This window comes from Phalangium opilio, unplaced genomic scaffold, assembly GCF_054372755.1.
Source record: "Phalangium opilio isolate 3A_F unplaced genomic scaffold, DU_Popi_V2 ptg000100l_1, whole genome shotgun sequence".
NCBI classification, from domain to species: Eukaryota; Metazoa; Arthropoda; class Arachnida; order Opiliones; family Phalangiidae; genus Phalangium; species Phalangium opilio.
In genome coordinates, this window is record NW_028324203.1 from 195,842 (window position 1) to 218,982 (window position 23,141).

Sequence of the window (23,141 nt, forward strand, 5' to 3'; positions counted from 1 at the left end):
CCCACGCCCTCAAACGAGGACCGGAATACACAGATTCACATCGTGATCCAATGAAACTAAGAACCCTTGAATCTGTAGCCTTAGACAGCTCGGCCATCCTGACGTGATGTTGTGTAATTTGGACGTTTTAAAATTACATCTCTTCCAGTTATTTTCATAAAACATATCGTGTCAGAAGTGGGATTCGAACCCACGCCCTCAAACGAGGACCAGAATTCACAGATTCACATCGTGAACGAAGGAAGCTAAACCCCTTGAGTCTGGCGCCTTAGACCGCTCGGCCATCCTGACGTGATGTTGTGTAATTTGGACGTTTTAAAATTACATCTCTTCCAGTTATTTTCATAAAACATATCGTGTCAGAAGTGGGATTCGAACCCACGCCCTCATACGAGGACCAGAATTCACAGATTCACATCGTGAACGAAGGAAGCTAAGCCCCTTGAGTCTGGCGCCTTAGACCGCTCGGCCATCCTGACGTGATGTTGTGTAATTTGGACGTTTTAAAATTACATCTCTTCCAGTTATTTTCATAAAACATATCGTGTCAGAAGTGGAATTCGAACCCACGCCCTCAAACGAGGACCGGAATACACAGATTCACATCGTGATCCAATGAAACTAAGAACCCTTGAATCTGTAGCCTTAGACAGCTCGGCAATCCTGACATGGTATTGTGTAATTTGGACGTTTTAAAATTACATCTCTTCCAGTTATTTTCATAAAACATATCGTGTCAGAAGTCGGATTCGAACCCACGCCCTCATACGAGGACCAGAATTCACAGATTCACATCGTGAACGAAGGAAGCTAAGCCCCTTGAGTCTGGCGCCTTAGACCGCTCGGCCATCCTGACGTGACGTTGTGTAATTTGGACGTTTTAAAATTACATCTCTTCCAGTTATTTTCATATAACATATCGTTTCAGAAGTGGAATTCGAACCCACGCCCTCAAACGAGGACCGGAATACACAGATTCACATCGTGATCCAATGAAACTAAGAACCCTTGAATCTGTAGCCTTAGACAGCTCGGCCATCCTGACGTGATGTTGTGTAATTTGGACGTTTTAAAATTACATCTCTTCCAGTTATTTTCATAAAACATATCGTGTCAGAAGTGGGATTCGAACCCACGCCCTCAAACGAGGACCAGAATTCACAGATTCACATCGTGAACGAAGGAAGCTAAGCCCCTTGAGTCTGGCGCCTTAGACCGCTCGGCCATCCTGACGTGATGTTGTGTAATTTGGACGTTTTAAAATTACATCTCTTCCAGTTATTTTCATAAAACATATCGTGTCAGAAGTGGGATTCGAACCCACGCCCTCATACGAGGACCAGAATTCACAGATTCACATCGTGAACGAAGGAAGCTAAGCCCCTTGAGTCTGGCGCCTTAGACCGCTCGGCCATCCTGACGTGATGTTGTGTAATTTGGACGTTTTAAAATTACATCTCTTCCAGTTATTTTCATAAAACATATCGTGTCAGAAGTGGAATTCGAACCCACGCCCTCAAACGAGGACCGGAATACACAGATTCACATCGTGATCCAATGAAACTAAGAACCCTTGAATCTGTAGCCTTAGACAGCTCGGCAATCCTGACATGGTATTGTGTAATTTGGACGTTTTAAAATTACATCTCTTCCACTTATTTTCATATAACATACCGTGTCAGAAGTGGAATTCGAACCCACTCTCTCAAGTGAGGACCAGAATACACAGATTCACATCGAGAACGAAGGAAGCTAAGCCCCTTGAGTCTGGCACCTTAGACCGCTCGGCCATCCTGACGTGATGTTGTGTAATTTGGACGTTTTAAAATTACATCTCTTCCACTTATTTTCATATAACATACCGTGTCAGAAGTGGAATTCGCACCCACTCTCTCAAGTGAGGACCAGAATACACAGATTCACATCGAGAACGAAGGAAGCTAAGCCCCTTGAGTCTGGCACCTTAGACCGCTCGGCCATCCTGACGTGATGTTGTGTAATTTGGACGTTTTAAAATTACATCTCTTCCAGTTATTTTCATAAAACATATCGTGTCAGAAGTCGAATTCGAACCCACGCCCTCATACGAGGACCAGAATTCACAGATTCACATCGTGAACGAAGGAAGCTAAGTCCCTTGAGTCTGGAGCCTTAGACCGCTCGGCCATCCTGACATGATGTTGTGTAATTTGGACGTTTTAAAATTACATCTCTTCCAGTTATTTTCATATAACATATCGTTTCAGAAGTGGAATTCGAACCCACGCCCTCAAACGAGGACCGGAATACACAGATTCACATCGTGATCCAATGAAACTAAGAACCCTTGAATCTGTAGCCTTAGACAGCTCGGCCATCCTGACGTGATGTTGTGTAATTTGGACGTTTTAAAATTACATCTCTTCCAGTTATTTTCATAAAACATATCGTGTCAGAAGTGGGATTCGAACCCACGCCCTCAAACGAGGACCAGAATTCACAGATTTACATCGTGAACGAAGGAAGCTAAGCCCCTTGAGTCTGGCGCCTTAGACCGCTCGGCCATCCTGACGTGATGTTGTGTAATTTGGACGTTTTAAAATTACATCTCTTCCAGTTATTTTCATAAAACATATCGTGTCAGAAGTGGGATTCGAACCCACGCCCTCATACGAGGACCAGAATTCACAGATTCACATCGTGAACGAAGGAAGCTAAGCCCCTTGAGTCTGGCGCCTTAGACCGCTCGGCCATCCTGACGTGATGTTGTGTAATTTGGACGTTTTAAAATTACATCTCTTCCAGTTATTTTCATAAAACATTTCGTTTCAGAAGTGGAATTCGAACCCACGCCCTCAAACGAGGACCGGAATACACAGATTGACATCGTGATCCAATGAAACTAAGAACCCTTGAATCTGTAGCCTTAGACAGCTCGGCAATCCTGACATGGTATTGTGTAATTTGGACGTTTTAAAATTACATCTCTTCCACTTATTTTCATATAACATATCGTGTCAGAAGTGGAATTCGAACCCACTCTCTCAAATGAGGACCACAATACACAGATTCACATCGTGAACGAAGGAAGCTAAGCCCCTTGAGTCTGGCGCCTTAGACCGCTCGGCCATCCTGACGTGATGTTGTGTAATTTGGACGTTTTAAAATTACATCTCTTCCACTTATTTTCATATAACATATCGTGTCAGAAGTGGAATTCGAACCCACTCTCTCAAATGAGGACCACAATACACAGATTCACATCGTGAACGAAGGAAGCTAAGCCCCTTGAGTCTGGCGCCTTAGACCGCTCGGCCATCCTGACGTGATGTTGTGTAATTTGGACGTTTTAAAATTACATCTCTAACAGTTATTTTCATAAAACATATCGTGTCAGAAGTGGGATTCGAACCCACGCCCTCAAACGAGGACCAGAATTCACAGATTCACATCGTGAACGAAGGAAGCTAAGCCCCTTGAGTCTGGCGCCTTAGACCGCTTGGCCATCCTAACGTGATGTTGTGTAATTTGGGGTTTTAAAATTACATCTCTTCCAGTTATTTTCATATAACATATCGTGTCAGAAGTGGAATTCGAACCCACTCTCTCAAATGAGGACCAGAATACACAGATTCACTTCGTGAACCAATGAAACTAAGAACCCTTGAGTCTGGCGCCTTACACCGCTCGGCCATCCTGACGTGGTTTAGTGTAATTTGGACGTTTTAAAATTACATCTCTTCCAGTTATTTTCATAAAACATATCGTGTCAGAAGTGGGATTCGAACCCACGCCCTCATACGAGGCCCAGAACACACAGATTGACATCGTGAACCAATGAAACTAAGAACCCTTGAGTCTGTCGCCTTAGACCGCTCGGCCATCCTGACGTGATTATGTGTAATTTGGACGTTTTAAAATTACATCTCTTCCAGTTATTTTCATAAAACATATCGTGTCAGAAGTGGGATTCGAACCCACGCCCTCATACGAGGCCCAGAATAACACAGTTTCACATCGTGAACGAAGGAAGCTAAGCCCCTTGAGTCTGGCGCCTTACACCGCTCGGCCATCCTGACGTGGTTTAGTGTAATTTGGACGTTTTAAATTACATCTCTTCCAGTTATTTTCATAAAACATATCGTGTCAGAAGTGGGATTCGAACCCACGCCCTCATACGAGGCCCAGAATACACAGATTGACATCGTGAACCAATGAAACTAAGAACCCTTGAATCTGTAGCCTTAGACCGCTCGGCAATCCTGACATGGTTTTGTGCAATTTGGACGTTTTAAAATTACATCTCTTCCAGTTATTTTCATAAAACATATCGTGTCAGAAGTGGGATTCGAACCCACGCCCTCATACGAGGCCCAGAATACACAGATTGACATCGTGAACCAATGAAACTAAGAACCCTTGAGTCTGTCGCCTTAGACCGCTCGGTCATCCTGACGTGGTTTAGTGTAATTTGGACGTTTTAAAATTACATCTCTTCCAGTTATTTTCATAAAACATATCGTGTTAGAAGTGGGATTCGAACCCACGCCATCATACGAGGCCCAAAACACACAGATTGACATCGTGAACCAATGAAACTAAGAACCCTTGAGTCTGTCGCCTTAGACCGCTCGGTCATCCTGACGTGGTTTAGTGTAATTTGGACGTTTTAAAATTACATCTCTTCCAGTTATTTTCATAAAACATATCGTGTCAGAAGTGGAATTCGAACCCACGCCCTCAAACGAGGACCGGAATACACAGATTCACATCGTGATCCAATGAAACTAAGAACCCTTGAATCTGTAGCCTTAGACAGCTCGGCAATCCTGACATGGTTTTGTGTAATTTGGACGTTTTAAAATACATCTCTTCCAGTTATTTTCATAAAACATATCGTGTCAGAAAAGGGATTCGAACCCACGCCCTCATACGAGGCCCAGAATAACACAGATTCACATCGTGAACGAAGGAAGCTAAGCCCCTTGAGCCTGGCGCCTTAGACCGCTCGGCCATCCTGACGTGATTTTGTTTAATTTGGACGTTTTAAAATTACATCTCTTCCAGTTATTTTCATAAAATATATCGTGTCAGAAGTGGGATTCGAACCCACGCCCTCATACGAGGCCCAGAATACACGGATTGACATCGTGAACCAATGAAACTAAGAACCCTTGAATCTGTAGCCTTAGACCGCTCGGCAATCCTGACATGGTTTTGTGTAATTTGGACGTTTTAAAATTACATCTCTTCCAGTTATTTTCATAAAACATATCGTGTCAGAAGTCGGATTCGAACCCACGCCCACATACGAGGCCCAGAACACACAGATTGACATCGTGAACCAATGAAACTAAGAACCCTTCAGTCTGTCGCCTTAGACCGCTCGGTCATCCTGACGTGGTTTAGTGTACTTTGGACGTTTTAAAATTACATCTCTTCCAGTTATTTTCATAAAACATATCGTGTCAGAAGTGGGATTCGAACCCACGCCCTCATACGAGGCCCAGAACACACAGATTGACATCGTGAACCAATGAAACTAAGAACCCTAGAGTCTGTCGCCTTAGACCGCTCGGCCATCCTGACGTGATTTTGTGTAATTTGGGGTTTTAAAATTACATCTTTTCCAGTTATTTTCATAAAACATATCGTGTCAGAAGTGGGATTCGAACCCACGCCCTCATACGAGGCCCAGAATAACACAGTTTCACATCGTGAACGAAGGAAGCTAAGCCCCTTGAGTCTGGCGCCTTACACCGCTCGGCCATCCTGCCGTGGTTTTAAGTCATTTAGACGTTTAAAATTACACCTCTTCCAGTTATTTTCATAAAACACATCGTTTCAGAAGTGGAATTCGAACCCACGCCCTCAAACGAGGACCGGAATACACAGATTCACATCGTGATCCAATGAAACTAAGAACCCTTGAATCTGTAGCATTAGACAGCTCGGCAATCCTGACAAGGTTTTGTGTAATTTGGACGTTTTAAAATACATCTCTTCCAGTTATTTTCATAAAACATATCGTGTCAGAAAAGGGATTCGAACCCACGCCCTCATACGAGGCCCAGAATAACACAGATTCACATCGTGAACGAAGGAAGCTAAGCCCCTTGAGCCTGGCGCCTTAGACCGCTCGGCCATCCTGACGTGATTTTGTTTAATTTGGACGTTTTAAAATTACATCTCTTCCAGTTATTTTCATAAAACATATCGTGTCAGAAGTGGGATTCGAACCCACGCCCTCATACGAGGCCCAGAACACACAGATTGACATCGTGAACCAATGAAACTAAGAACCCTTGAGTCTGTCGCCTTAGACCGCTCGGCCATCCTGCCGTGGTTTTAAGTCATTTAGACGTTTAAAATTACATCTCTTCCAGTTATTTTCATAAAACACATCGTTTCAGAAGTGGAATTCGAACCCACGCCCTCAAACGAGGACCGGAATACACAGATTCACATCGTGATCCAATGAAACTAAGAACCCTTGAATCTGTAGCCTTAGACAGCTCGGCAATCCTGACATGGTTTTGTGTAATTTGGACGTTTTAAAATACATCTCTTCCAGTTATTTTCATAAAACATATCGTGTCAGAAGTGGGATTCGAACCCACGCCCTCATACGAGGCCCAGAACACACAGATTGACATCGTGAACCAATGAAACTAAGAACCCTTGAGTCTGTCGCCTTAGACCGCTCGGTCATCCTGACGTGGTTTAGTGTAATTTGGACGTTTTAAAATTACATCTCTTCCAGTTATTTTCATAAAACATATCGTGTCAAAAGTGGGATTCGAACCCACGCCCTCATACGAGGCTCAGAACACACAGATTGACATCGTGAACCAATGAAACTAAGAACCCTTGAGTCTGTCGCTTTAGACCGCTCGGTCATCCTGACGTGGTTTAGTGTAATTTGGACGTTTTAAAATTAAATATCTTCCAGTTATTTTCATAAAACATATCGTGTCAGAAGTGGAATTCGAACCCACGCCCTCAAACGAGGACCGGAATACACAGATTCACATCGTGATCCAATGAAACTAAGAACCCTTGAATCTGTAGCCTTAGACAGCTCGGCAATCCTGACGTGGTTTAGTGTAATTTGGACGTTTTAAAATTACATCTCTTCCAGTTATTTTCATAAAACATATCGTGTTAGAAGTGGGATTCGAACCCACGCCATCATACGAGGCCCAAAACACACAGATTGACATCGTGAACCAATGAAACTAAGAACCCTTGAGTCTGTCGCCTTAGACCGCTCGGTCATCCTGACGTGGTTTAGTGTAATTTGGACGTTTTAAAATTACATCTCTTCCAGTTATTTTCATAAAACATATCGTGTCAGAAGTGGAATTCGAACCCACGCCCTCAAACGAGGACCGGAATACACAGATTCACATCGTGATCCAATGAAACTAAGAACCCTTGAATCTGTAGCCTTAGACAGCTCGGCAATCCTGACATGGTTTTGTGTAATTTGGACGTTTTAAAATACATCTCTTCCAGTTATTTTCATAAAACATATCGTGTCAGAAAAGGGATTCGAACCCACGCCCTCATACGAGGCCCAGAATAACACAGATTCACATCGTGAACGAAGGAAGCTAAGCCCCTTGAGCCTGGCGCCTTAGACCGCTCGGCCATCCTGACGTGATTTTGTTTAATTTGGACGTTTTAAAATTACATCTCTTCCAGTTATTTTCATAAAATATATCGTGTCAGAAGTGGGATTCGAACCCACGCCCTCATACGAGGCCCAGAATACACAGATTGACATCGTGAACCAATGAAACTAAGAACCCTTGAATCTGTAGCCTTAGACCGCTCGGCAATCCTGACATGGTTTTGTGTAATTTGGACGTTTTAAAATTACATCTCTTCCAGTTATTTTCATAAAACATATCGTGTCAGAAGTCGGATTCGAACCCACGCCCACATACGACGCCCAGAACACACAGATTGACATCGTGAACCAATGAAACTAAGAACCCTTCAGTCTGTCGCCTTAGACCGCTCGGTCATCCTGACGTGGTTTAGTGTACTTTGGACGTTTTAAAATTACATCTCTTCCAGTTATTTTCATAAAACATATCGTGTCAGAAGTGGGATTCGAACCCACGCCCTCATACGAGGCCCAGAACACACAGATTGACATCGTGAACCAATGAAACTAAGAACCCTAGAGTCTGTCGCCTTAGACCGCTCGGCCATCCTGACGTGATTTTGTGTAATTTGGGGTTTTAAAATTACATCTTTTCCAGTTATTTTCATAAAACATATCGTGTCAGAAGTGGGATTCGAACCCACGCCCTCATACGAGGCCCAGAATAACACAGTTTCACATCGTGAACGAAGGAAGCTAAGCCCCTTGAGTCTGGCGCCTTACACCGCTCGGCCATCCTGCCGTGGTTTTAAGTCATTTAGACGTTTAAAATTACATCTCTTCCAGTTATTTTCATAAAACACATCGTTTCAGAAGTGGAATTCGAACCCACGCCCTCAAACGAGGACCGGAATACACAGATTCACATCGTGATCCAATGAAACTAAGAACCCTTGAATCTGTAGCATTAGACAGCTCGGCAATCCTGACATGGTTTTGTGTAATTTGGACGTTTTAAAATACATCTCTTCCAGTTATTTTCATAAAACATATCGTGTCAGAAAAGGGATTCGAACCCACGCCCTCATACGAGGCCCAGAATAACACAGATTCACATCGTGAACGAAGGAAGCTAAGCCCCTTGAGCCTGGCGCCTTAGACCGCTCGGCCATCCTGACGTGATTTTGTTTAATTTGGACGTTTTAAAATTACATCTCTTCCAGTTATTTTCATAAAACATATCGTGTCAGAAGTGGGATTCGAACCCACGCCCTCATACGAGGCCCAGAACACACAGATTGACATCGTGAACCAATGAAACTAAGAACCCTTGAGTCTGTCGCCTTAGACCGCTCGGCCATCCTGCCGTGGTTTTAAGTCATTTAGACGTTTAAAATTACATCTCTTCCAGTTATTTTCATAAAACACATCGTTTCAGAAGTGGAATTCGAACCCACGCCCTCAAACGAGGACCGGAATACACAGATTCACATCGTGATCCAATGAAACTAAGAACCCTTGAATCTGTAGCCTTAGACAGCTCGGCAATCCTGACATGGTTTTGTGTAATTTGGACGTTTTAAAATACATCTCTTCCAGTTATTTTCATAAAACATATCGTGTCAGAAGTGGGATTCGAACCCACGCCCTCATACGAGGCCCAGAACACACAGATTGACATCGTGAACCAATGAAACTAAGAACCCTTGAGTCTGTCGCCTTAGACCGCTCGGTCATCCTGACGTGGTTTAGTGTAATTTGGACGTTTTAAAATTACATCTCTTCCAGTTATTTTCATAAAACATATCGTGTCAAAAGTGGGATTCGAACCCACGCCCTCATACGAGGCCCAGAACACACAGATTGACATCGTGAACCAATGAAACTAAGAACCCTTGAGTCTGTCGCTTTAGACCGCTCGGTCATCCTGACGTGGTTTAGTGTAATTTGGACGTTTTAAAATTAAATATCTTCCAGTTATTTTCATAAAACATATCGTGTCAGAAGTGGAATTCGAACCCACGCCCTCAAACGAGGACCGGAATACACAGATTCACATCGTGATCCAATGAAACTAAGAACCCTTGAATCTGTAGCCTTAGACAGCTCGGCAATCCTGACGTGGTTTAGTGTAATTTGGACGTTTTAAAATTACATCTCTTCCAGTTATTTTCATAAAACATATCGTGTTAGAAGTGGGATTCGAACCCACGCCATCATACGAGGCCCAAAACACACAGATTGACATCGTGAACCAATGAAACTAAGAACCCTTGAGTCTGTCGCCTTAGACCGCTCGGTCATCCTGACGTGGTTTAGTGTAATTTGGACGTTTTAAAATTACATCTCTTCCAGTTATTTTCATAAAACATATCGTGTCAGAAGTGGAATTCGAACCCACGCCCTCAAACGAGGACCGGAATACACAGATTCACATCGTGATCCAATGAAACTAAGAACCCTTGAATCTGTAGCCTTAGACAGCTCGGCAATCCTGACATGGTTTTGTGTAATTTGGACGTTTTAAAATACATCTCTTCCAGTTATTTTCATAAAACATATCGTGTCAGAAAAGGGATTCGAACCCACGCCCTCATAAGAGGCCCAGAATAACACAGATTCACATCGTGAACGAAGGAAGCTAAGCCCCTTGAGCCTGGCGCCTTAGACCGCTCGGCCATCCTGACGTGATTTTGTTTAATTTGGACGTTTTAAAATTACATCTCTTCCAGTTATTTTCATAAAACATATCGTGTCAGAAGTCGGATTCGAACCCACGCCCACATACGAGGCCCAGAACACACAGATTGACATCGTGAACCAATGAAACTAAGAACCCTTCAGTCTGTCGCCTTAGACCGCTCGGTCATCCTGACGTGGTTTAGTGTACTTTGGACGTTTTAAAATTACATCTCTTCCAGTTATTTTCATAAAACATATCGTGTCAGAAGTGGGATTCGAACCCACGCCGTCATACGAGGCCCAGAACACACAGATTGACATCGTGAACCAATGAAACTAAGAACCCTAGAGTCTGTCGCCTTAGACCGCACGGCCATCCTGACGTGATTTTGTGTAATTTGGGGTTTTAAAATTACATCTCTTCCAGTTATTTTCATAAAACATATCGTGTCAGAAGTGGAATTCGAACCCACGCCCTCAAACGAGGACCGGAATACACAGATTCACATCGTGATCCAATGAAACTAAGAACCCTTGAATCTGTAGCCTTAGACAGCTCGGCAATCCTGACATGGTTTTGTGTAATTTGGACGTTTTAAAATACATCTCTTCCAGTTATTTTCATAAAACATATCGTGTCAGAAAAGGGATTCGAACCCACGCCCTCATACGAGGCCCAGAATAACACAGATTCACATCGTGAACGAAGGAAGCTAAGCCCCTTGAGCCTGGCGCCTTAGACCGCTCGGCCATCCTGACGTGATTTTGTTTAATTTGGACGTTTTAAAATTACATCTCTTCCAGTTATTTTCATAAAATATATCGTGTCAGAAGTGGGATTCGAACCCACGCCCTCATACGAGGCCCAGAATACACAGATTGACATCGTGAACCAATGAAACTAAGAACCCTTGAATCTGTAGCCTTAGACCGCTCGGCAATCCTGACATGGTTTTGTGTAATTTGGACGTTTTAAAATTACATCTCTTCCAGTTATTTTCATAAAACATATCGTGTCAGAAGTCGGATTCGAACCCACGCCCACATACGACGCCCAGAACACACAGATTGACATCGTGAACCAATGAAACTAAGAACCCTTCAGTCTGTCGCCTTAGACCGCTCGGTCATCCTGACGTGGTTTAGTGTACTTTGGACGTTTTAAAATTACATCTCTTCCAGTTATTTTCATAAAACATATCGTGTCAGAAGTGGGATTCGAACCCACGCCCTCATACGAGGCCCAGAACACACAGATTGACATCGTGAACCAATGAAACTAAGAACCCTAGAGTCTGTCGCCTTAGACCGCTCGGCCATCCTGACGTGATTTTGTGTAATTTGGGGTTTTAAAATTACATCTTTTCCAGTTATTTTCATAAAACAGATCGTGTCAGAAGTGGGATTCGAACCCACGCCCTCATACGAGGCCCAGAATAACACAGTTTCACATCGTGAACGAAGGAAGCTAAGCCCCTTGAGTCTGGCGCCTTACACCGCTCGGCCATCCTGCCGTGGTTTTAAGTCATTTAGACGTTTAAAATTACATCTCTTCCAGTTATTTTCATAAAACACATCGTTTCAGAAGTGGAATTCGAACCCACGCCCTCAAACGAGGACCGGAATACACAGATTCACATCGTGATCCAATGAAACTAAGAACCCTTGAATCTGTAGCATTAGACAGCTCGGCAATCCTGACATGGTTTTGTGTAATTTGGACGTTTTAAAATACATCTCTTCCAGTTATTTTCATAAAACATATCGTGTCAGAAAAGGGATTCGAACCCACGCCCTCATACGAGGCCCAGAATAACACAGATTCACATCGTGAACGAAGGAAGCTAAGCCCCTTGAGCCTAGCGCCTTAGACCGCTCGGCCATCCTGACGTGTTTTTGTTTAATTTGGACGTTTTAAAATTACATCTCTTCCAGTTATTTTCATAAAACATATCGTGTCAGAAGTGGGATTCGAACCCACGCCCTCATACGAGGCCCAGAACACACAGATTGACATCGTGAACCAATGAAACTAAGAACCCTTGAGTCTGTCGCCTTAGACCGCTCGGCCATCCTGCCGTGGTTTTAAGTCATTTAGACGTTTAAAATTACATCTCTTCCAGTTATTTTCATAAAACACATCGTTTCAGAAGTGGAATTCGAACCCACGCCCTCAAACGAGGACCGGAATACACAGATTCACATCGTGATCCAATGAAACTAAGAACCCTTGAATCTGTAGCCTTAGACAGCTCGGCAATCCTGACATGGTTTTGTGTAATTTGGACGTTTTAAAATACATCTCTTCCAGTTATTTTCATAAAACATATCGTGTCAGAAGTGGGATTCGAACCCACGCCCTCATACGAGGCCCAGAATAACACAGATTCACATCGTGAACGAAGGAAGCTAAGCCCCTTGAGTCTGGCGCCTTACACCGCTCGGCCATCCTGCCGTGGTTTTAAGTCATTTAGACGTTTAAAATTACATCTCTTCCAGTTATTTTCATAAAACACATCGTTTCAGAAGTGGAATTCGAACCCACGCCCTCAAACGAGGACCGGAATACACAGATTCACATCGTGATCCAATGAAACTAAGAACCCTTGAATCTGTAGCATTAGACAGCTCGGCAATCCTGACATGGTTTTGTGTAATTTGGACGTTTTAAAATACATCTCTTCCAGTTATTTTCATAAAACATATCGTGTCAGAAAAGGGATTCGAACCCACGCCCTCATACGAGGCCCAGAATAACACAGATTCACATCGTGAACGAAGGAAGCTAAGCCCCTTGAGCCTGGCGCCTTAGACCGCTCGGCCATCCTGACGTGATTTTGTTTAATTTGGACGTTTTAAAATTACATCTCTTCCAGTTATTTTCATAAAACATATCGTGTCAGAAGTGGGATTCGAACCCACGCCCTCATACGAGGCCCAGAACACACAGATTGACATCGTGAACCAATGAAACTAAGAACCCTTGAGTCTGTCGCCTTAGACCGCTCGGCCATCCTGCCGTGGTTTTAAGTCATTTAGACGTTTAAAATTACATCTCTTCCAGTTATTTTCATAAAACACATCGTTTCAGAAGTGGAATTCGAACCCACGCCCTCAAACGAGGACCGGAATACACAGATTCACATCGTGATCCAATGAAACTAAGAACCCTTGAATCTGTAGCCTTAGACAGCTCGGCAATCCTGACATGGTTTTGTGTAATTTGGACGTTTTAAAATACATCTCTTCCAGTTATTTTCATAAAACATATCGTGTCAGAAGTGGGATTCGAACCCACGCCCTCATACGAGGCCCAGAACACACAGATTGACATCGTGAACCAATGAAACTAAGAACCCTTGAGTCTGTCGCCTTAGACCGCTCGGTCATCCTGACGTGGTTTAGTGTAATTTGGACGTTTTAAAATTACATCTCTTCCAGTTATTTTCATAAAACATATCGTGTCAAAAGTGGGATTCGAACCCACGCCCTCATACGAGGCCCAGAACACACAGATTGACATCGTGAACCAATGAAACTAAGAACCCTTGAGTCTGTCGCTTTAGACCGCTCGGTCATCCTGACGTGGTTTAGTGTAATTTGGACGTTTTAAAATTAAATATCTTCCAGTTATTTTCATAAAACATATCGTGTCAGAAGTGGAATTCGAACCCACGCCCTCAAACGAGGACCGGAATACACAGATTCACATCGTGATCCAATGAAACTAAGAACCCTTGAATCTGTAGCCTTAGACAGCTCGGCAATCCTGACGTGGTTTAGTGTAATTTGGACGTTTTAAAATTACATCTCTTCCAGTTATTTTCATAAAACATATCGTGTTAGAAGTGGGATTCGAACCCACGCCATCATACGAGGCCCAAAACACACAGATTGACATCGTGAACCAATGAAACTAAGAACCCTTGAGTCTGTCGCCTTAGACCGCTCGGTCATCCTGACGTGGTTTAGTGTAATTTGGACGTTTTAAAATTACATCTCTTCCAGTTATTTTCATAAAACATATCGTGTCAGAAGTGGAATTCGAACCCACGCCCTCAAACGAGGACCGGAATACACAGATTCACATCGTGATCCAATGAAACTAAGAACCCTTGAATCTGTAGCCTTAGACAGCTCGGCAATCCTGACATGGTTTTGTGTAATTTGGACGTTTTAAAATACATCTCTTCCAGTTATTTTCATAAAACATATCGTGTCAGAAAAGGGATTCGAACCCACGCCCTCATAAGAGGCCCAGAATAACACAGATTCACATCGTGAACGAAGGAAGCTAAGCCCCTTGAGCCTGGCGCCTTAGACCGCTCGGCCATCCTGACGTGATTTTGTTTAATTTGGACGTTTTAAAATTACATCTCTTCCAGTTATTTTCATAAAACATATCGTGTCAGAAGTCGGATTCGAACCCACGCCCACATACGAGGCCCAGAACACACAGATTGACATCGTGAACCAATGAAACTAAGAACCCTTCAGTCTGTCGCCTTAGACCGCTCGGTCATCCTGACGTGGTTTAGTGTACTTTGGACGTTTTAAAATTACATCTCTTCCAGTTATTTTCATAAAACATATCGTGTCAGAAGTGGGATTCGAACCCACGCCGTCATACGAGGCCCAGAACACACAGATTGACATCGTGAACCAATGAAACTAAGAACCCTAGAGTCTGTCGCCTTAGACCGCACGGCCATCCTGACGTGATTTTGTGTAATTTGGGGTTTTAAAATTACATCTTTTCCAGTTATTTTCATAAAACATATCGTGTTAGAAGTGGGATTCGAACCCACGCCCTCATACGAGGCCCAGAATAACACAGTTTCACATCGTGAACGAAGGAAGCTAAGCCCCTTGAGTCTGGCGCCTTACACCGCTCGGCCATCCTGCCGTGGTTTTAAGTCATTTAGACGTTTAAAATTACATCTCTTCCAGTTATTTTCATAAAACACATCGTTTCAGAAGTGGAATTCGAACCCACGCCCTCAAACGAGGACCGGAATACACAGATTCACATCGTGATCCAATGAAACTAAGAACCCTTGAATCTGTAGCCTTAGACAGCTCGGCAATCCTGACATGGTTTTGTGTAATTTGGACGTTTTAAAATACATCTCTTCCAGTTATTTTCATAAAACATATCGTGTCAGAAAAGGGATTCGAACCCACGCCCTCATACGAGGCCCAGAACACACAGATTGACATCGTGAACCAATGAAACTAAGAACCCTTGAGTCTGTCGCCTTAGACCGCTCGGTCATCCTGACGTGGTTTAGTGTAATTTGGACGTTTTAAAATTACATCTCTTCCAGTTATTTTCATAAAACATATCGTGTCAAAAGTGGGATTCGAACCCACGCCCTCATACGAGGCCCAGAACACACAGATTGACATCGTGAACCAATGAAACTAAGAATCCTTGAGTCTGTCGCCTTAGACCGCTCGGTCATCCTGACGTGGTTTAGTGTAATTTGGACGTTTTAAAATTAAATATCTTCCAGTTATTTTCATAAAACATATCGTGTCAGAAGTGGAATTCGAACCCACGCCCTCAAACGAGGACCGGAATACACAGATTCACATCGTGATCCAATGAAACTAAGAACCCTTGAATCTGTAGCCTTAGACAGCTCGGCAATCCTGACATGGTTTTGTGTAATTTGGACGTTTTAAAATTACATCTCTTCCAGTTATTTTCATAAAACATATCGTGTCAGAAAAGGGATTCGAACCCACGCCCTCATAGGAGGCCCAGAATAACACAGATTCACATCGTGAACGAAGGAAGCTAAGCCCCTTGAGCCTGGCGCCTTAGACCGCTCGGCCATCCTGACGTGATGTTGTGTAATTTGGACGTTTTAAAATTACATCTCTTCCAGTTATTTTCATAAAACATATCGTGTCAGAAGTGGGATTCGAACCCACGCCCTCATACGAGGCCCAGAATACACAGATTGACATCGTGAACCAATGAAACTAAGAACCCTTGAGTCTGTCGCCTTAGACCGCTCGGTCATCCTGACGTGGTTTAGTGTAATTTGGACGTTTTAAAATTACATCTCTTCCAGTTATTTTCATAAAACATATCGTGTCAGAAGTGGGATTCGAACCCAAGCCCTCATACGAGGCCCAGAATAACACAGTTTCACATCGTGAACGAAGGAAGCTAAGACCCTTGAGTCTGGCGCCTTACACCGCTCGGCCATCCTGCCGTGGTTTTAAGTCATTTAGACGTTTAAAATTACATCTCTTCCAGTTATTTTCATAAAACGCATCGTTTCAGAAGTGGAATTCGAACCCACGCCCTCAAACGAGGACCGGAATACACAGATTCACATCGTGATCCAATGAAACTAAGAACCCTTGAATCTGTAGCCTTAGACCGCTCGGCGAACCTGACATGGTTTTGTGTAATTTGGACGTTTTAAAATTACATCTCTTCCAGTTATTTTCATAAAACATATCGTGTCAGAAGTGGGATTCGAACCCACGCCCTCATACGAGGCCCAGAACACACAGATTGACATCGTGAAACAATGAAACTAAGAACCCTTGAGTCTGTCGCCTTAGACCGCTCGGTCATCCTGACGTGGTTTAGTGTAATTTGGACGTTTTAAAATTGCATCTCTTCCAGTTATTTTCATAAAACATATCGTTTCAGAAGTGGGATTCGAACCCACGCCCTCATACGAGGCCGAGAATACACAGATTGACATCGTGAACCAATGAAACTAAGAACCCTTGAATCTGTAGCCTTAGACCGCTCGGCAATCCTGACATGGTTTTGTGTAATTTGGACGTTTTAAAATTACATCTCTTCCAGTTATTTTCATAAAACATATCGTGTCAGAAGTGGGATTCGAACCCACGCCCTCATACGAGGCCCAGAACACACAGATTGACATCGTGAACCAATGAAACTAAGAACCCTTGAGTCTGTCGCCTTAGACCGCTCGGCCATCCTGACGTGATTTTGTGTAATTTGGGGTTTTAAAATTACATCTCTTCCACTTATTTTCATAAAACATATCGTGTCAGAAGTGGGATTCGAACCCACGCCCTCATACGAGGCCCAGAATAACACAGTTTCACATCGTGAACGAAGGAAGCTAATCCCCTTGAGTCTGGAGCCTTACACCGCTCGGCCATCCTGCCGTGGTTTTAAGTCATTTAGACGTTTAAAATTACATCTCTTCCAGTTATTTTCATAAAACGCATCGTTTCAGAAGTGGAATTCGAACCCACGCCCTCAAACGAGGACCGGAATACACAGATTCACATCGTGATCCAATGAAACTAAGAACCCTTGAATCTGTAGCCTTAGACCGCTCGGCAAACCTGACATGGTTTTGTGTAATTTGGACGTTTTAAAATTACATCTCTTCCAGTTATTTTCATAAAACATATCGTGTCAGAAGTGGGATTCGAACCCACGCCCTCATACGAGGCCCAGAACACACAGATTGACATCGTGAACCAATGAAACTAAGAACCCTTGAGTCTGTCGCCTTAGACCGCTCGGTCATCCTGACGTGGTTTAGTGTAATTTGGACGTTTTTAAATTACATCTCTTCCAGTTATTTTCATAAAACATATCGTTTCAGAAGTGGGATTCGAACCCACGCCCTCATACGAGGCCGAGAATACACAGATTGACATCGTGAACCAATGAAACTAAGAACCCTTGAATCTGTAGCCTTAGACCGCTCGGCAATCCTGACATGGTTTTGTGTAATTTGGACGTTTTAAAATTACATCTCTTCCAGTTATTTTCATAAAACATATCGTGTCAGAAGTGGGATTCGAACCCACGCCCTCATACGAGGCCCAGAACACACAGATTGACATCGTGAACCAATGAAACTAAGAACCCTTGAGTGTGTCGCTTTAGACCGCTCGGCCATCCTGACGTGATTTTGTGTAATTTGGGGTTTTAAAATTACATCTCTTCCACTTATTTTCATAAACCATATCGTGTCAGAAGTGGGATTCGAACCCACGCCCTCATACGAGGCCCAGGATAACACAGTTTCACATCGTGAACGAAGGAAGCTAAGACCCTTGAGTCTGGCGCCTTACACCGCTCGGCCATCCTGCCGTGGTTTTAAGTCATTTAGACGTTTAAAATTACATCTCTTATAGTTATTTTCATAAAACACATCGTTTCAGAAGTGGAATTCGAACCCACGCCCTCAAACGAGGACCGGAATACACAGATTCACATCGTGATCCAATGAAACTAAGAACCCTTGAATCTGTAGCCTTAGACCGCTCGGCAAACCTGACATGGTTTTGTGTAATTTGGACGTTTTAAAATTACATCTCTTCCAGTTATTTTCATAAAACACATCGTGTCAGAAGTGGGATTCGAACCCACGCCCTCATACGAGGCCGAGAATTCACAGATTGACATCGTGAACCAATGAAACTAAGAACCCTTGAATCTGTAGCCTTAGACCGCTCGGCAATCCTGACATGGTTTTGTGTAATTTGGACGTTTTAAAATTACATCTCTTCCAGTTATTTTCATAAAACATATCGTTTCAGAAGTGGGATTCAAACCCACGCCCTCAATACGAGGCCCAGAACACACAGATTGACATCGTGAACCAATGAAACTAAGAACCCTTGAGTCTGTCGCCTTAGACCGCTCGGCCATCCTGACGTGATTTTGTGTAATTTGGGGTTTTAAAATTACATCTCTTCCACTTATTTTCATAAAACATATCGTGTCAGAAGTGGGATTCGAACCCACGCCCTCATACGAGGCCCAGAATAACACAGTTTCACATCGTGAACGAAGGAAGCTAATCCCCTTGAGTCTGGAGCCTTACACCGCTCGGCCATCCTGCCGTGGTTTTAAGTCATTTAGACGTTTAAAATTACATCTCTTCCAGTTATTTTCATAAAACGCATCGTTTCAGAAGTGGAATTCGAACCCACGCCCTCAAACGAGGACCGGAATACACAGATTCACATCGTGATCCAATGAAACTAAGAACCCTTGAATCTGTAGCCTTAGACCGCTCGGCAAACCTGACATGGTTTTGTGTAATTTGGACGTTTTAAAATTACATCTCTTCCAGTTATTTTCATAAAACATATCGTGTCAGAAGTGGGATTCGAACCCACGCCCTCATACGAGGCCCAGAACACACAGATTGACATCGTGAACCAATGAAACTAAGAACCCTTGAGTCTGTCGCCTTAGACCGCTCGGTCATCCTGACGAGGTTTAGTGTAATTTGGACGTTTTAAAATTACATCTCTTCCAGATATTTTCATAAAACATATCGTTTCAGAAGTGGGATTCGAACCTACGACCTCATACGAGGCCGAGAATACACAGATTGACATCGTGAACCAATGAAACTAAGAACCCTTGAATCTGTAGCCTTAGACCGCTCGGCAATCCTGACATGGTTTTGTGTAATTTGGACGTTTTAAAATTACATCTCTTCCAGTTATTTTCATAAAACATATCGTGTCAGAAGTGGGATTCGAACCCACGCCCTCATACGAGGCCCAGAACACACAGATTGACATCGTGAACCAATGAAACTAAGAACCCTTGAGTCTGTCGCCTTAGACCGCTCGGCCATCCTGACGTGATTTTGTGTAATTTGGGGTTTTAAAATTACATCTCTTCCACTTATTTTCATAAGACATATCGTGTCAGAAGTGGGATTCGAACCCACGCCCTCATACGAGGCCCAGAATAACACAGTTTCACATCGTGAACGAAGGAAGCTAAGCCCCTTGAGTCTGGAGCCTTACACCGCTCGGCCATCCTGCCGTGGTTTTAAGTCATTTAGACGTTTAAAATTACATCTCTTCCAGTTATTTTCATAAAACACATCGTTTCAGAAGTGGAATTCGAACCCACGCCCTCAAACGAGGACCGGAATACACAGATTCACATCGTGATCCAATGAAACTAAGAACCCTTGAGTCTGTCGCCTTAGACCGCTCGGCCATACTGACGTGATTTTGTGTAATTTGGGGTTTTAAAATTACATCTCTTCCACTTATTTTCATAAAACATATCGTGTCAGAAGTGGGATTCGAACCCACGCCCTCATACGAGGCCCAGAACACACAGATTGACATCGTGAACCAATGAAACTAAGAACCCTTGAGTCTGTCGCCTTAGACCGCTCGGTCATCCTGACGTGGTTTAGTGTAATTTGGACGTTTTAAAATTACATCTCTTCCAGTTATTTTCATAAAACATATCGTGTCAGAAGTGGGATTCAAACCCACGCCCTCATACGAGGACCAGAATTCACAGATTCACATCGTGAACGAAGGAAGCTAAGCCCCTTGAGTCTGGCGCCTTAGACCGCTCGGCCATCCTGACGTGACTTTGTGTAATTTGGACGATTTAAAATTACATCTCTTCCAATTATTTTCATAAAACATATCGTGTCAGAAGTGGGATTCGAACCCACGCCCTCATACGAGGCCCAGAATACACAGATTGACATCGTGAACCAATGAAACTAAGAACCCTTGAATCTGTAGCCTTAGACCGCTCGGCAATCCTGACATGGTTTTGTGTAATTTGGACGTTTTAAAATTACATCTCTTCCAGTTATTTTCATAAAACATATCGTGTCAGAAGTGGGATTCGAACCCACGCCCTCATACGAGGCCCAGAACACACAGATTGACATCGTGAACCAATGAAACTAAGAACCCTTGAGTCTGTCGCCTTAGACCGCTCGGCCATCCTGACGTGATTTTGTGTAATTTGGGGTTTTAAAATTACATCTCTTCCAGTTATTTTCATAAAACACATCGTTTCAGAAGTGGGATTCGAACCCACGCCCTCAAACGAGGACCGGAATACACAGATTCACATCGTGATCCAATGAAACTAAGAACCCTTGAATCTGTAGCCTTAGACCGCTCGGCAAACCTGACATGGTTTTGTGTAATTTGGACGTTTAAAAATTACATCTCTTCCAGTTATTTTCATAAAACATATCGTGTCAGAAGTGGGATTCGAACCCACGCCCTCATACGAGGCCGAGAATACACAGATTGACATCGTGATCCAATGAAACTAAGAACCCTTGATTCTGTAGCCTTAGACCGCTCGGCAAACCTGACATGGTTTTGTGTAATTTGGACGTTTTAAAATTACATCTCTTCCAGTTATTTTCATAAAACATGTCGTGTCAGAAGTGGGATTCGAACCCACGCCCTCATACGAGGCCCAGAACACACAGATTGACATCGTGAACCAATGAAACTAAGAACCCTTGAGTCTGTCGCCTTAGACCGCTCGGTCATCCTGACGTGGTTTAGTGTAATTTGGACGTTTTAAAATTACATCTCTTCCAGTTATTTTCATAAAACATATCGTTTCAGAAGTGGAATTCGAACCCACGCCCTTAAACGAGGACCGGAATACACAGATTCACATCTTGATCCAATGAAACTAAGAACCCTTGAATCTGTAGCCTTAGACAGCTCGGCAATCCTGACATGGTTTTGTGTAATTTGGACGTTTTAAAATTACATCTCTTCCAGTTATTTTCATAAAACATATCGTGTCAGAAGTGGGATTCGAACCCACGCCCTCATACGGGGCCCAGAACACACAGATTGACATCGTGAACCAATGAAACTAAGAACCCTTGAGTCTGTCGCCTTAGACCGCTCGGCCATCCTGACGTGATTTTGTGTAATTTGGGGTTTTAAAATTACATCTCTTTCACTTATTTTCATAAAACATATCGTGTCAGAAGTGGGATTCGAACCCACGCCCTCATACGAGGCCCAGAATAACACAGTTTCACATCGTGAACGAAGGAAGCTAATCCCCTTGAGTCTGGAGCCTTACACCGCTCGGCCATCCTGCCGTGGTTTTAAGTCATTTAGACGTTTAAAATTACATCTCTTCCAGTTATTTTCATAAAACGCATCGTTTCAGAAGTGGAATTCGAACCCACGCCCTCAAACGAGGACCGGAATACACAGATTCACATCGTGATCCAATGAAACTAAGAACCCTTGAATCTGTAGCCTTAGACAGCTCGGCAATCCTGACATGGTTTTGTGTAATTTGGACGTTTTAAAATTACATCTCTTCCAGTTATTTTCATAAAACATATCGTGTCAGAAGTGGGATTCGAACCCACGCCCTCATACGGGGCCCAGAACACACAGATTGACATCGTGAACCAATGAAACTAAGAACCCTTGAGTCTGTCGCCTTAGACCGCTCGGCCATCCTGACGTGATTTTGTGTAATTTGGGGTTTTAAAATTACATCTCTTTCACTTATTTTCATAAAACATATCGTGTCAGAAGTGGGATTCGAACCCACGCCCTCATACGAGGCCCAGAATAACACAGTTTCACATCGTGAACGAAGGAAGCTAATCCCCTTGAGTCTGGAGCCTTACACCGCTCGGCCATCCTGCCGTGGTTTTAAGTCATTTAGACGTTTAAAATTACATCTCTTCCAGTTATTTTCATAAAACACATCGTTTCAGAAGTGGAATTCGAACCCACGCCCTCAAACGAGGACCGGAATACACAGATTCACATCGTGATCCAATGAAACTAAGAACCCTTGAATCTGTAGCCTTAGACCGCTCGGCAAACCTGACATGGTTTAGTGTAATTTGGACGTTTTAAAATTACATCTCTTCCAGATATTTTCATAAAACATATCGTTTCAGAAGTGGGATTCGAACCTACGACCTCATACGAGGCCGAGAATACACAGATTGACATCGTGAACCAATGAAACTAAGAACCCTTGAATCTGTAGCCTTAGACCGCTCGGCAATCCTGACATGGTTTTGTGTAATTTGGACGTTTTAAAATTACATCT

The 23,141-nt window shown here is 43.2% G+C and overlaps 12 non-coding genes across 12 annotated transcripts; all 12 read right to left on the bottom strand.

The window, feature by feature from the left end:
• Positions 1-169: 169 nt before the first annotated feature.
• TRNAL-CAA (transfer RNA leucine (anticodon CAA)) lies at positions 170-291 on the bottom strand. The gene is made up of 2 exons: positions 254-291; positions 170-215 (listed from the first exon to the last, which is right to left on the bottom strand). It is a non-coding gene; the product is annotated as a tRNA-Leu (tRNA).
• Positions 292-357: 66 nt separating this feature from the next.
• TRNAL-CAA (transfer RNA leucine (anticodon CAA)) lies at positions 358-479 on the bottom strand. Its single transcript has 2 exons — positions 442-479; positions 358-403 (listed from the first exon to the last, which is right to left on the bottom strand). It is a non-coding gene; the product is annotated as a tRNA-Leu (tRNA).
• A 632-nt stretch (positions 480-1,111) lies between these two features.
• Positions 1,112-1,233, bottom strand: TRNAL-CAA (transfer RNA leucine (anticodon CAA)). The gene is made up of 2 exons: positions 1,196-1,233; positions 1,112-1,157 (listed from the first exon to the last, which is right to left on the bottom strand). It is a non-coding gene; the product is annotated as a tRNA-Leu (tRNA).
• Positions 1,234-1,299: 66 nt separating this feature from the next.
• On the bottom strand, positions 1,300-1,421 carry TRNAL-CAA (transfer RNA leucine (anticodon CAA)). The gene is made up of 2 exons: positions 1,384-1,421; positions 1,300-1,345 (listed from the first exon to the last, which is right to left on the bottom strand). It is a non-coding gene; the product is annotated as a tRNA-Leu (tRNA).
• Positions 1,422-2,429: 1,008 nt separating this feature from the next.
• TRNAL-CAA (transfer RNA leucine (anticodon CAA)) lies at positions 2,430-2,551 on the bottom strand. Its single transcript has 2 exons — positions 2,514-2,551; positions 2,430-2,475 (listed from the first exon to the last, which is right to left on the bottom strand). It is a non-coding gene; the product is annotated as a tRNA-Leu (tRNA).
• Positions 2,552-2,617: 66 nt separating this feature from the next.
• Positions 2,618-2,739, bottom strand: TRNAL-CAA (transfer RNA leucine (anticodon CAA)). The gene is made up of 2 exons: positions 2,702-2,739; positions 2,618-2,663 (listed from the first exon to the last, which is right to left on the bottom strand). It is a non-coding gene; the product is annotated as a tRNA-Leu (tRNA).
• A 1,007-nt stretch (positions 2,740-3,746) lies between these two features.
• TRNAL-CAA (transfer RNA leucine (anticodon CAA)) lies at positions 3,747-3,869 on the bottom strand. The gene is made up of 2 exons: positions 3,832-3,869; positions 3,747-3,792 (listed from the first exon to the last, which is right to left on the bottom strand). It is a non-coding gene; the product is annotated as a tRNA-Leu (tRNA).
• Positions 3,870-3,935: 66 nt separating this feature from the next.
• TRNAL-CAA (transfer RNA leucine (anticodon CAA)) lies at positions 3,936-4,058 on the bottom strand. Its single transcript has 2 exons — positions 4,021-4,058; positions 3,936-3,981 (listed from the first exon to the last, which is right to left on the bottom strand). It is a non-coding gene; the product is annotated as a tRNA-Leu (tRNA).
• Positions 4,059-17,135: 13,077 nt separating this feature from the next.
• On the bottom strand, positions 17,136-17,258 carry TRNAL-CAA (transfer RNA leucine (anticodon CAA)). The gene is made up of 2 exons: positions 17,221-17,258; positions 17,136-17,181 (listed from the first exon to the last, which is right to left on the bottom strand). It is a non-coding gene; the product is annotated as a tRNA-Leu (tRNA).
• A 2,518-nt stretch (positions 17,259-19,776) lies between these two features.
• TRNAL-CAA (transfer RNA leucine (anticodon CAA)) lies at positions 19,777-19,899 on the bottom strand. Its single transcript has 2 exons — positions 19,862-19,899; positions 19,777-19,822 (listed from the first exon to the last, which is right to left on the bottom strand). It is a non-coding gene; the product is annotated as a tRNA-Leu (tRNA).
• Positions 19,900-20,529: 630 nt separating this feature from the next.
• TRNAL-CAA (transfer RNA leucine (anticodon CAA)) lies at positions 20,530-20,651 on the bottom strand. The gene is made up of 2 exons: positions 20,614-20,651; positions 20,530-20,575 (listed from the first exon to the last, which is right to left on the bottom strand). It is a non-coding gene; the product is annotated as a tRNA-Leu (tRNA).
• A 255-nt stretch (positions 20,652-20,906) lies between these two features.
• TRNAL-CAA (transfer RNA leucine (anticodon CAA)) lies at positions 20,907-21,029 on the bottom strand. Its single transcript has 2 exons — positions 20,992-21,029; positions 20,907-20,952 (listed from the first exon to the last, which is right to left on the bottom strand). It is a non-coding gene; the product is annotated as a tRNA-Leu (tRNA).
• Positions 21,030-23,141: the final 2,112 nt, after the last annotated feature.